This window comes from Pseudophryne corroboree, chromosome 1, assembly GCF_028390025.1.
Source record: "Pseudophryne corroboree isolate aPseCor3 chromosome 1, aPseCor3.hap2, whole genome shotgun sequence".
In the NCBI taxonomy this organism is placed as follows: domain Eukaryota; kingdom Metazoa; phylum Chordata; class Amphibia; order Anura; family Myobatrachidae; genus Pseudophryne; species Pseudophryne corroboree.
This window is the reverse complement of record NC_086444.1, coordinates 159,516,809-159,529,820: the sequence shown is the minus strand read 5'-3', so window position 1 is coordinate 159,529,820 and position 13,012 is coordinate 159,516,809.

Here is a 13,012-nt window from a genome sequence, read left to right as displayed (position 1 = left end):
GTTGGTTTGAGCCCCCACCAAAAAAGAAGCAATCAATCTCTCCTTGCACAAACTGGCTCTACAGAGGCAAGATGTCCACCTCCTCCTCATCGTCCGATTCATCACCCTTTTCACTGTGTACATCCCCCTCCTCACAGATTATTAATTCGTCCCCACTGGAATCCACCATCTCAGGTCCCCGTGTACTTTCTGGAGGAAATTGCTGCTGGTGAATGTCTCCACGGAGGAATTGATTATAATTAATTTTAATGAACATCATCTTCTCCACATTTTCTGGAAGTAACCTCGTACGCCGATTGCTGACAAGGTGAGCGGCTGCACTAAACACTCTTTCGTAGTACACACTGGAGGGAGGGCAACTTAGGTAGAATAAAGCCAGTTTGTGCAAGGGCCTCCAAATTGCCTCTTTTTCCTGCCAGTATACGTACGGACTGTCTGACGTGCCTACTTGGATGCGGTCACTCATATAATCCACCATTCTTTCAATGGTGAGAGAATCATATGCAGTGACAGTAGACGACATGTCAGTAATCGTTGGCAGGTCCTTCAGTCCGGACCAGATGTCAGCACTCGCTCCAGACTGCCTTGCATCACCGCCAGCGGGTGGGCTCGGAATTCTTAGCCTTTTCCTCGCACCCCCAGTTGCGGGAGAATGTGAAGGAGGAGCTGTTGACGGGTCACGTTCCGCTTGACTTGACAATTTTCTCACCAGCTGGTCTTTGAACCCCTGCAGACTTGTGTCTGCCGGAAAGAGAGATACAACGTAGGTTTTAAATCTAGGATCGAGCACGGTGGCCAAAATGTAGTGCTCTGATTTCAACAGATTGACCACCCGTGAATCCTGGTTAAGCGAATTAAGGGCTCCATCCACAAGTCCCACATGCCTAGCGGAATCGCTCTGTTTTAGCTCCTCCTTCAATGTCTCCAGCTTCTTCTGCAAAAGCCTGATGAGGGGAATGACCTGACTCAGGCTGGCAGTGTCTGAACTGACTTCACGTGTGGCAAGTTCAAAGGGTTGTAGAACCTTGCACAACGTTGAAATCATTCTCCACTGCGCTTGAGACAGGTGCATTCCACCTCCTTTGCCTATATCGTGGCCAGATGTATAGGCTTGAATGGCCTTTTGCTGCTCCTCCATCCTCTGAAGCATATAGAGGGTTGAATTCCACCTCGTTACCACCTCCTGCTTCAGATGATGGCAGGGCAGGTTCAGGTATTTTTGGTGGTGCTCCAGTCTTCTGTACGCGGTGCCTGAACGCAGAAAGTGGCCCGCAATTCTTCGGGCCACCGACAGCATCTCTTGCACGCCCCTGTCGTTTTTTAAATAATTCTGCACCACCAAATTCAAGGTATGTGCAAAACATGGGACGTGCAGGAATTTGCCCAGATGTAATGCACGCACAATATTGCTGGCGTTGTCCGATGTCACAAATCCTCAGGAGAGTCCAATTGGGGTAAGCCATTCTGCGATGATCTTCCTCAGTTGCCATAAGAGGTTTTCAGCTGTGTGCGTATTCTGGAAAGCGGTGATACAAAGCGTAGTCTGCCTAGGAACGATTTGGCGTTTGCGAGATGCTGCTACTGGTGCCGCCGCTGCTGTTCTTGCAGCGGGAGGCAATACATCTACCCAGTGGGCTGTCACAGTCATATAATCCTGAGTCTGCCCTGCTCCACTTGTCCACATGTCCGTGGTTAAGTGGACATTGGGTACAACTGCATTTTTTAGGACACTGGTGAGTCTTTTTCTGAGGTCTGTGTACATTTTCGGTATCGCCTGCCTAGAGAAATGGAACCTAGATGGTATTTGGTACCGGGGACACAGTACCTCAATCAAGTCTATAGTTGGCTCTGAATTAACGATGGATACCGGAACCGCGTTTCTCACCACCCAGGCTGCCAAGGCCTTAGTTATCCGCTTTGCAGCAGGATGACTGCTGTGATATTTCATCTTCCTCGCAAAGGACTGTTGGACAGTCAATTACTTACTGGAAGTGGTACAAGTGGTCTTCCGACTTCCCCTCTGGGATGACGATCGACTCCTAGCAGCAACAACAGCAGCGCCAGCAGCAGTAGGCGTTACACTCAAGGATGCATCGGAGGAATCCCAGGCAGGAGAGGACTCGTCAGACTTGCCAGTGACATGGCCTGCAGGACTATTGGCTTTCCTGGGTAAGGAGGAAATTGACACTGAGGGAGTTGGTGGTGTGGTTTGCAGGAGCTTGGTTACAAGAGGAAGGGATTTACTGGTCAGTGGACTGCTTCCGCTGTCGCCCAAAGTTTTTGAACTTGTCACTGACTTATGATGAATGCGCTGCAGGTGACGTATAAGGGAGGATGTTCCGAGGTGGTTAACGTCCTTACCCCTACTTATTACAGCTTGACAAAGGCAACACACGGCTTGACACCTGTTGTCCGCATTTGTGTTGAAATAATTCCACACCGAAGAGCTGATTTTTTTTTGTATTTTGACCAGGCATGTCAATGGCCATATTCCTCCCACGGACAACAGGCGTCTCCCCGGGTGCCTGACTTAAACAAACCACCTCAGAATCCTCCTTGTCAATTTCCTCCCCAGCGCCAGCAACACCCATATCCTCATCCTGGTGTACTTCAACACTGATATCTTCAATTTGACTATCAGGAACTGGACTGCGGGTGCTCCTTCCAGCACTTGCAGGGGGCGTGCAAATGGTGGAAGGCGCAAGCTCTTCCCGTTCAGTGTTGGGAAGGGCAGGCATCGCAACCGACACAATTGGACTCTCCTTGGGGATTTGTGATTTCGAAGAACGCACAGTTCTTTGCTGTGCTTTTGCCAGCTTAAGTCTTTTCTGTTTTCTAGCGAGAGGATGAGTGCTTCCATCCTCATGTGAAGCTGAACCACTAGCCATGAACATAGGCCAGGGCCTCAGCCGTTCCTTGCCACTCCGTGTCGTAAATGGCATATTGGCAAGTTTACGCTTCTCCTCAGACGCTTTTAATTTTGATTTTTGGGTCATTTTACTGATCTTTTGTGTTTTGGATTTTACATCCTCTGTACTATGACATTGGGCATCGGCCTTGGCAGACGACGTTGATGGCATTTCATCGTCTCGGCCATGACTAGTGGCAGCAGCTTCAGCACGAGGTGGAAGTGGATCTTGATCTTTCCCTATTTTTTTAACCTCCACATTTTTGTTCTCCATATTTTAATGCGCACAACTAAAAGGCACCACAGGTATACAATGTAGATGGATGGATAGTATACTTATGGACGAGTGACTGACGACACAGAGGTAGGTACAGCAGTGGCCTACCGTACTGCTATATACAGTATAATGGACCTGCTGGACATTCAGCAGACTGCTAAACTAGTACTACTAGTATAAAAAAAAAAGCCACCACAGGTATACAATGTAGATGGATGGTAGTATACTTATGGACGACGAGTGACGACACAGAGGTAGGTACAGCAGTGGCCTACCGTACTGCTATATACAGTATAATGGACCTGGTGGACACTGTCAGCAGACTGCTAAACTAGTACTATTAGTATAAAAAAAAAAAGCCACCACAGGTATACAATGTAGATGGATGGATAGTATACTTATGGACGAGTGACTGACGACACAGAGGTAGGTACAGCAGTGGCCTACCGTACTGCTATATACAGTATAATGGACCTGGTGGACACTGTCAGCAGACTGCTAAACTAGTACTACTAGTATAAAAAAAAAGACACCACGGGTATACAATGTAGATGATGGTAGTATACTTATGGACGACGACTGACGACACAGAGGTAGGTACAGCAGTGGCCTACCGTACTGCTATATACAGTATAATGGACCTAGTGGACACTGTCAGCAGACTGCTAAACTAGTACTACTAGTATAAAAAAAAAAAGCCACCACAGGTATACAATGTAGATGGATGGTAGTATACTTATGGACGACGAGTGACGACACAGAGGTAGGTACTGCAGTGGCCTACCGTACTGCTATATACAGTATAATGGACCTGGTGGACACTGTCGGCAGACTGCTAAACTAGTATAAAAAAAAGCCACCACAGGAGTGTTTTTAAGGCAGACAAACGTATACTGGTGGTCACTGTCAGCAAAACTGTGCACTGTACTCCTGCTATAGCTGCTCCCCAGTCCCCACAATTAAGCAGTGTGAGCACTCAGCACAGATATATCATGCGGCACACTGAGCACAGATATGGTATGGAGCGTTTTTTTTCAGGCAGAGAACGGATAAAAAAAAAACTGGTGGTCACTATCAGAAAAACTCTGCACTCTACTCCGAGTCCTAACAGCTGCTCCCCAATCCTCCCCACAATTAGTAATAAAACAAGCAATCAACTGTCTCTTCTACAATTATAAACGGAGAGGACGCCAGCCACGTCCTCTCCCTATCAATCTCAATGCACGTGTGAAAATGGCGGCGACGCGCGGCTGCTTATATAGAATCTGAATCTCGTGAGAATCCGACAGCGGGATGATGACGTTCGGTCGCGCTCGGGTTAGCCGAGCAAGGCGGGAGGATCCGAGTCTGCTCGGACCCGTGTAAAAAAAAGGTAAAGCTCGGGTGGGTTCGGTTTCTCGGAAACCGAACCCGCTCATCACTAATAACTGGTGCTAAATCCTCCTAACATTATGTCACTACACTTGTCCTTTTATTACACAATGACAAGAACTGTAGACAGATCATTGGTTCTACAATATTGGCACACTCATTCCCTTAAACTAGGAATGGGGCATCAAACGTGTAACATTGATGTTACCAGTTATTTTGCCATCAGAACAATGGTCCTGGACAGTATATGGACACAAGGTCCTAATAGTAGAAAGGAGCTGGCTAGCTGTAGGCAGGTGAATGGGAATTAAATGGACAGTACCTTGGTTTATTCTTGTCCTGTGTAAATGTTATTTCTGCATTTCTGTATCCGTGCCGGCTAGGTAGATCAGTATTGTGACATGCAAATAATGGGTACAACAGAGTGCGCTAGTGGGCTAGATGGTTCCCAAATGTGAAGATATCGTAATCCTTTATACAAAATAAAAAGGTGATATAATTCCCATAAAAGAGGAATCAAAATACTTCCCTTACTACTTCATCAAAATGCTCAAAGTTTTCCAACGGATTCCATATGCAAAGGAAACAACAAAATGGCATATAGTGTAGTAGGTATATACAAGGATATTTAATGACAAAACTTTTCATAAAATTTCAGCGTGTGATAAAACACTTATACACACAAACAGAATATAAAATGGATAAGTAAAAAATACACCCAAATGAAGGGTGATGTTTAGGGTGGAGGATTACCAGATAGTAGCGAAAATCAGGCCTTAAGATGTAGTGATAGGGTGTTTGGCTCCGGAACCTCGTTCCCTTGACCGTATTCCCCTTCTGTCTGGTTCTCCTTTTCCCCAATTAGATAAAGGTAGACACTCCACTCTCCAGCTGCAACGCGTTTCGGGGTATTCCCTTCCTCAGGCAGTGAGGGTGGAGTGTGGTGGACTTCCTTTTAAGCTCCCTTCCGTGATTACTTCCAGGTTAAAGGTCAAATTCATTTTTTAAAAACATTATTAAAACTTTCCACAATACATATTATTATATTACTTAAGAACTATTTCCATTATCATCCAATTTATAATCAAACTGTTTAAAATTTAGTCTTAAATTAATGAAATTATTAAATTTTATATGTACATTGACCGGAAGTGATCATTATACAACTTCCGGTATCGACCTCCCAAAGATGATCCGCAAACATCTTTTAATATCATGACAAAACAAACTTCAATAATATCCGGGCTCCTTGATCATTCATCTATATGATGCCAGGAGTCTGTAGTGTTGTGTCCACACCCGGCGTTGTATCCGCACCTGGCGTCGTTTCCTCGTGGAACGCATTTGGAACGCATCACTGACTTCCTGTTAACTTGCGATGACGTATTTCCGCTTCCGTTCGGGGCCGTTAATAGCATGTAATCTCCCCATATTAAGTCTGGATTTTGCAGTCATATTATTAACACAATTTATATAAAAACTTATACTATTAGTCCTGCATGTATACATATATGGAACGCATTCTGGAACGCATAATAAGTATCCAGTCACTTCCGGTGATGCGTTTCCTGTTTAGTCCTGCTGCTTCCATATTATTTGTTGGCAACAAATAATATGGAAGCAGCAGGACTAAACAGGAAACGCATCACCGGAAGTGACTGGATACTTATTATGCGTTCCAGAATGCGTTCCATATATGTATACATGCAGGACTAATAGTATAAGTTTTTATATAAATTGTGTTAATAATATGACTGCAAAATCCAGACTTAATATGGGGAGATTACATGCTATTAACGGCCCCGAACGGAAGCGGAAATACGTCATCGCAAGTTAACAGGAAGTCAGTGATGCGTTCCAAATGCGTTCCACGAGGAAACGACGCCAGGTGCGGATACAACGCCGGGTGTGGACACAACACTACAGACTCCTGGCATCATATAGATGAATGATCAAGGAGCCCGGATATTATTGAAGTTTGTTTTGTCATGATATTAAAAGATGTTTGCGGATCATCTTTGGGAGGTCGATACCGGAAGTTGTATAATGATCACTTCCGGTCAATGTACATATAAAATTTAATAATTTCATTAATTTAAGACTAAATTTTAAACAGTTTGATTATAAATTGGATGATAATGGAAATAGTTCTTAAGTAATATAATAATATGTATTGTGGAAAGTTTTAATAATGTTTTAAAAAAATGAATTTGACCTTTAACCTGGAAGTAATCACGGAAGGGAGCTTAAAAGGAAGTCCACCACACTCCACCCTCACTGCCTGAGGAAGGGAATACCCCGAAACGCGTTGCAGCTGGAGAGTGGAGTGTCTACCTTTATCTAATTGGGGAAAAGGAGAACCAGACAGAAGGGGAATACGGTCAAGGGAACGAGGTTCCGGAGCCAAACACCCTATCACTACATCTTAAGGCCTGATTTTCGCTACTATCTGGTAATCCTCCACCCTAAACATCACCCTTCATTTGGGTGTATTTTTTACTTATCCATTTTATATTCTGTTTGTGTGTATAAGTGTTTTATCACACGCTGAAATTTTATGAAAAGTTTTGTCATTAAATATCCTTGTATATACCTACTACACTATATGCCATTTTGTTGTTTCCTTTGCATATGGAATCCGTTGGAAAACTTTAAGCATTTTGATGAAGTAGTAAGGGAAGTATTTTGATTCCTCTTTTATGGGAATTATATCACCTTTTTATTTTGTATAAAGGATTACGATATCTTCACATTTGGGAACCATCTAGCCCACTAGCGCACTCTGTTGTACCCATTATTTGCATGTCACAGTTTGTTATCTAGGTATAAGGGAATACCATTGGTTCAAAGGGGTGCTGCTTAATAGGGGTTCACTTGGCGCCTTATTAGCTCTGTAAATATAAATACCAAGGTAGATCAGTATTGTTAGAGTTGGGCACATACAGTAAGTTTTTGGACTACACTTGTTGTCACAGTATGTTAGGCCAATGAGTTGAGGGTCCTGTGTGTTGTACAGAAGTGCAATGTTGCGTAGTATTGTCACACCTAGGCTTAGTTAGCTTTAGGCCCTCCACTGCAGTGTGGCTGATGTTTCCTTGCAGGGATCTGTGGGATAGTGCACAAAGAACAAGAGTCACCACTGTGAGAACCTGTGATTGTTTCTTTTTCCTATCTCTTTCTGGACGGACGGTGAGCCTTGCACCTTAGTGTAAGGTTCAGTTTTTGTCTGATACATAAGTACCTATAGGTGAAACTCTGGGTCTGAGGCCAAGAGTGCCAGGGATGATTTTCCACTAAACCCGTTATCCCTTTTTTGTAGTCTCGGATTGGTAGGTCTACTCTGTGATAAAATGGTACTTCTGTATTGACCTTTCTCCTAGATCTCCATGGTCTGCTACCCATACAGACTAAAGGTGAGAGGATGCGAGCCAGGTAGGCCACTGACTATTCCGGTGCGGCTGCAGGAAACACCCCACAACATACTTCTTACACCATGTCATACACACACAGTGGTTCCTGCCAAGTAGTTGCATTTGGATAGTAAGGGTCTGACAGCCAGAGCCAATCAGAAGATAGTGACAAAACATTGGAACAAAACAACTGGTTGTGAGTAAACATCGCCCTCCCACTCAGAAGATAGTGGAAAAACATTGGAACAAAACAATTGGTTGTGAGTAAACATCGCCCTCTCATCATCAATGGCAAAACCACCAGCTATCGGAAGGAAAACATTGATGGTTACATATTCCTGTTACTACCTTAAACAATCTGTACTTCTGCGCGTATGCAGACGATCTAATGGACTACAGGTTACTCCACCCACTTAGGAATGAGAGGAATACATATGTAAAGTTGATAAAGACGCTAATCCCATACATTGCAGCAAATAGTTGTCAGTTAAAAACTTAATACAAAAATATAGGTGGTACATCACTAGTACATTCACACATTTCACACATTTGTAACAGTCCTTTCCACATCATTTGAGGATGCAGATCTCATTTCCTGAAATCAAATAGTAGAGAGATATAAAGTACTGACCAATCAGCTCCTGTCAGTTTGCAGATCGACTACAAAAATGACGCAAGCGAATCGGTTGGTTCTTTATCTCTCTCCATGTTATCTCTTTCCGAGGTTTGATAAATCTCCCTGAGGGATCTATTCATTAAGCATTGAAAAGAGTGGAGAAGTGAGCCTGTGGAGAAGTTGCCCATGGCAACCAATCAGCTGCTTCGTACAATTGTGTAGTATGCGAATGTTACTTCAATGCTGATTGGTTGCCATGGGCAACTTCTCCAATGGCTCATTTCTCCACTGCTACATGAATAGACCCCTTAAAATTATAAAAAGTTATCAGCAAAGCTTCTTAAGACACAAGGACAATGGTACATAAACGGCATTGCATTTATATCTGCATTATCTAAATATGGATCTTTGCCAATTCCTAAATTTTTCTCCACAATTCAGTGTCCCGTCATGGATATAAGGCCTTTGGAGTTCTCAATCTAGAAGACAGAGAAGGAGGAGGCACAATGTACATCTACTGCTTTCTGGTCGACTGACCACAGACCATGTCATCATTGTGTATGTGGATCTAAAGAAATAGGACGACATTCTGCAAGTTTACTTGGATGTCTGTCATTACATTTGATTCAATTTCTTCCTGCACAGACTGAGGAGAATACTGGACTGAGGTGAAGTAGCAGCATGGAGGAACCTTGTTATGTTGGGGTACGTACTGAGGCTCAGTCAGAGGCTTACGCTAATGGCGCAGCCGCTGTGTCTTTGTATGCAGCAGCTGTGTAAAACATACTTGACCTGACCCTCTCCATGAGGGAGAAAATGCTCTGTTCCTGGACTTTCCTGGTAATGTATGATTGCCATCACCTGTGGTGAGCTAGTTAATTGATAAGAAAGGTGTTTCACCTAGTGATGTGCACCGGAAATTTTTCGGGTTTTGTGTTTTGGTTTTGGGTTCGGTTCCGCGGCCGTGTTTTGGGTTCGAACGCGTTTTGGCAAAACCTCACCGAATTTTTTTTGTCGGATTCGGGTGTGTTTTGGATTCAGGTGTTTTTTTCAAAAAACCCTAAAAAACAGCTTAAATCATTGAATTTGGGGGTCATTTTGATCCCATAGTATTATGAACCTCAATAACCATAATTTACACTCATTTCCAGTCTATTCTGAACACCTCACAATATTATTTTTAGTCCTAAAATTTGCACCGAGGTCGCTGGATGGCTAAGCTAAGCAACACAAGTGGCCGACACAAACACCTGGCCCATCTAGGAGTGGCACTGCAGTGTCAGGCAGGATGGCCCTTCCAAAAAATACTCCCCAAACAGCACATGACGCAAAGAAAAAAAGAGGCGCAATGAGGTAGCTGTGTGAGTAAGCTAAGCGACCCTAGTGGCCGACACAAACACCTGGCCCATCTCACGCAGGATGGCCCTTCCAAAAAAATACTCCCCAAACAGCACATGACGCAAAGAAAAAAAGAGGCGCAAGCTCTTCCCGTCCAGTGTTGGGAAGGTCAGGCATCGCAACCGACACAATTGGACTCTCCTTTGGGATTTGTCATTTCGAAGAACGCACAGTTCTTTGCTGTGCTTTTGCTGCAAGTCTTTTCTTTTTTCTAGCGAGAGGATGAGTGCTTCCATCCTCATGTGAAGCTGAACCACTAGCCATGAACATAGGCCAGGGCCTCAGCCGTTCCTTGCCACTCCGTGTCGTAAATGGCATATTGGCAAGTTTACGCTTCTCCTCAGACGCTTTTAATTTTGATTTTTGGGTCATTTTTTACTGATCTTTTGTGTTTTGGATTTTACATGCTCTGTACTATGACATTGGGCATCGGCCTTGGCAGACGACGTTGATGGCATTTCATCGTCTCGGCCATGACTAGTGGCAGCAGCTTCAGCACGAGGTGGAAGTGGATCTTGAACTTTCCCTATTTTTTTAACCTCCACATTTTTGTTCTCCATATTTTGCGCACAACTAAAAGCCACCACAGGTATACAATGTAGATGGGTGGATAGTATAGTATTATATTACTTATGGACGACGAGTGACGACACAGAGGTAGGTACAGCCGTGGCCTACCATACTGCTGCTTATATATATAATATACTGTATAACGGACCTGGTGGACATTGTCAGCAGACTGCTAAACTAGGATGAAGAGAAAAACAACAACACAGGTATACAATGTAGATGGATGGATAGTATAGTATTATATTACTTATGGACGACGAGTGCACTGACGACACAGAGGTAGGTACAGCCGTGGCCTACCGTACTGCTGCTTATATATATATATATATATATATATATATATATATATATAATATACTGTATAACGGACCTGGTGGACACTGTCAGCAGACTGCTAAACTAGTATGAAGAAAAAAACAACAACACAGGTATACAATGTAGATGGATGGATAGTATAGTATTATATTACTTATGGACGACGAGTGACGACACAGATGTAGGTACAGCCGTGACCTACCGTACTGCTGCTTATATATATAATATATTGCTAAGTATAGCCGGGATGCCGTCTTTCTCTATTTCACGTAAGCAGAAACAATGGGGTATATTTACTAAGCTCCCGATTTTGACCGAGATGCCGTTTTTTCATCAAAGTGTCATCTCGGTCAATCTCGGTCATTTACTAAACACTAATCACGGCAGTGATGAGGGCATTCGTAATTTTTTTCTAGTTCAGGTAAAAAATTACGAATGAATACACCATCGGTCAAATTACGCCTGTTTAAGTATGAATCTCGGTCATTTACTAAGAAGTGCAAAGCAAAAAAACCCAAAACACTGCCGTGAAAAATTACAATTCGTAAAAAAGTCCTAAAAAAAAACAGACCTGCTTTTTTTATTCGTGATTTGAGATGCATGCAGGGATCCATGAGATCCGTGCATGTATATCAGTGGGAAGGGGTTGGAAAGTGCTTTTTTTTGCCAAAAAAAATTGCGTGGGGTCCCCCCTCCTAAGCATAACCAGCCTCGGGCTCTTTGAGCCGATCCTGGTTGCAGAAATATGGGGAAAAAAATGACAGGGGTTCCCCCATATTTAAGCAACCAGCATCGGGCTCTGCGCCTGGTCCTGGTCCCAAAAATACGGGGGACAAAAAGAGTAGGGGTCCCCCGTATTTTTAAAACCAGCACCGGGCTCCACTAGCTGGACAGATAATGCCACAGCCGGGGGTCACTTTTATACAGCGCCCTGCGGCCGTGGCATCAAAAATCCAACTAGTCACCCCTGGCCGGGGTACCCTGGGGGAGTGGGGACCCCTTCAATCAAGGGGTCCCCCCCCCAGCCACCCAAGGGCCAGGGGTGAAGCCCGAGGCTGTCCCCCCCCATCCAATGGGCTGCGGATGGGAGGGCTGATAGCCTTTGTTGTAAAATAAAAGATATTGTTTTTAGTAGCAGTACTACAAGTCCCAGCAAGCCTCCCCCGCATGCTTGTACTTGGAGAACCACAAGTACCAGCATGCGGCGGAAAAACGGGCCCGCTGGTACCTGTAGTACTACCACTAAAAAAATACCCAAAAAAACACAAGACACACACACCGTGAAAGTATAATTTTATTACATACATACACACATACATACATACTTACCTTATGTTCCCACGCAGGTCGGTCCTCTTCTCCAGTAGAATCCAAGGGGTACCTGTTGAAGAAATTCAACTCACCAGATCCAGTGGTCCAGGCTCCTCGGCAAATCCAGGGATAATCCACGTACTTGAATAAAACAAAAAAACGGTTGCCCGACCACGAACTGAAAGGTGACCCATGTTTGCACATGGGTCACCTTTCCACGAATGCCAGAAACCCACTTTGCCTTCTGGCTAAGTGGGTTTCTTCAGCCAATCAGGGAGTGCCACGTTGTAGCACTCTCCTGATCAGCTGTGTGCTGCTGTCCTCACTGACAGGCAGCACGCGGCAGTGTTACAATGTAGCGCCTATGCGCTACATTGTAACCAATGATGGGAACTTTCTGCTCAGCGGTGACGTCACTTTAGGTCAACCGCAGGGCAGAAAGTTCCCATCATTGGTTACAATGTAGCGCATAGGCGCTACATTGTAACACTGCCGTGTGCCGCCTGTCAGTGAGGACAGGAGCACACAGCTGATCAGGAGAGTGCTACAACGTGGCACTCCCTGATTGGCTGAAGAAACCCACTTAGCCAGAAGGCAAAGTGGGTTTCTGGCATTCGTGGAAAGGTGACCCATGTGCAAACATGGGTCACCTTTCAGTTCGTGGTCGGGCAACCGTTTTTTTGTTTTATTCAAGTACGTGGATTATCCCTGGATTTGCCGAGGAGCCTGGACCACTGGATCTGGTGAGTAGAATTTCTTCAACAGGTACCCCTTGGATTCTACTGGAGAAGAGGACCGACCTGCGTGGGAACATAAGGTAAGTATGTATGTATGTG